Source organism: Muntiacus reevesi, chromosome 3 (assembly GCF_963930625.1).
Source record: "Muntiacus reevesi chromosome 3, mMunRee1.1, whole genome shotgun sequence".
Classification (NCBI taxonomy): Eukaryota; Metazoa; Chordata; class Mammalia; order Artiodactyla; family Cervidae; genus Muntiacus; species Muntiacus reevesi.
Genome location: NC_089251.1, coordinates 163867571 through 163869114, shown reverse-complemented (window position 1 = coordinate 163869114; position 1544 = coordinate 163867571). Strand labels below are relative to the sequence as shown.

At 50.1% G+C, this 1544-nt stretch overlaps 1 pseudogene; it reads right to left on the bottom strand.

Annotated features, from left to right (window-relative positions):
- Positions 1 to 361: 361 nt before the first annotated feature.
- LOC136163294 (small ribosomal subunit protein uS11-like) lies at positions 362 to 803 on the bottom strand (annotated as a pseudogene).
- Positions 804 to 1544: the final 741 nt, after the last annotated feature.

Genomic DNA, 1544 nt, shown 5'->3' with positions numbered 1-1544 from the left:
ACCAAAAAGTCCAGCTGCCATTTCTGAGGAGCTGGGAGCACAAAACTGGGTGTTGGGAGCAAAAGCAGGGTACCACACATGCCCCCTGCACTCAACACCACAAAGGGGTGGGCAGACCACCTAGGCCACCCCTCCAGCCTGACCCTAAACACACCCCTACCCTCACCCTATATAAAGCACAATATAAAGGAGTAAGCTTGCCCTCCCCCATCCCAGGGGAGGGAACAAGGAAGCCTGTTACTTGTTTTTGCGCCCTCTTGCAGCCAGCGCAGGAGCCCCAATAAATCCTGGCCTGAATTTTTTTCTTTTTTTAACATCAAGGCAATTTATTAACAGACAACAATAACTTGAGGTGTCCAGTTCACAGATAGTGACCTCGGTGACCCCCCTTCTCACAGGTGCCGTCGGAGGGATTGGGCGTAACATCCTCTATCCTCCCAACCTCCACCCCTGAGTGGGCCTGGACCCCTGGTCCAGGAGTCTTGGTCCTATTTCCTCCTGTGGCCCAGAGTTTGACATGAAGGGCAGTGATGCCCAGCTCCTTGCATCTCAGGGCTACACCTTGGGCAGCCAACGTGGCAGCATATGGCAAAGACCCATCTCGGTCATCCCTTCATCCCACCAGTTACACGACAGATGGTTTCCTTGCCAAAAATATCAGTGACATGGACAAAATTGTCACTGAAGCATGCAAAGGTGTAGCACACACCAAATACATTTTCTCCTTCAGCCACCTGAGGGCTGAGGCTGATGACCTGTTCCTTCTTTTCTTTCCCCTTGTGAGGTGTCATTTCTGTGTGTCTTCTCCAGACTCCACCACCAGAAAGAGAGCCTAAATTTCTTGTCTGGCCTCTTGTTGTTGTTGTTTAGTCACTAAGCCATGTCCGATTCTTTGAGACCCCATGAACGGTAGCCCACCAGATTCCTCTGTCCATAAGGATTTCCCAGGCAAGATTACTGGAGTGAGTTGCCATTTCCTTCTCCAAGGGATCTTCCTGGACCAGGGATTGAACCTGGGTCTCCTGCACGGGCAGGTGGGTTCTTTACCACTGAGCCACCACCTCTGATCAATTTCTATTGACCGGGGAAAGCCAAGAACTGAGTCAGTATCAGTCCTGGGTTCATGGCAGCATCATCACAGTCTCTGCCTCCATCCTCACGTGGCCGTCTTCCCTGTGTGTGTGTTTCCATGTCTCTTCTGCTCACAAGGACGCCAGCCAGATAGGATTAGGGCTAACCCTAATGATTTCATTTTCACTTGATTGCAACTGCAAAGATCCTATTTCTAAATAAGGGCACATTTAAAATTTCCAGGGGTTGGGATTTCAATTACCTTTAAGGGGGACACAGTGGGCAGGGGCACAGGAAGAAGTGAGGGGCTCTTCAGGGCTCCTGCAGTGTCCAGATAGGAGAAAGTTTGCTGCAATGCTTGGACAATGAATGGGGGAAACGAGGGACGATTTTGTAAATCTACCCACAAGACTTATGGAGAGTGAGAGCAAGAGAGCCATCAGGACTGTCTTCTAGTATTTCAGATGACAAAA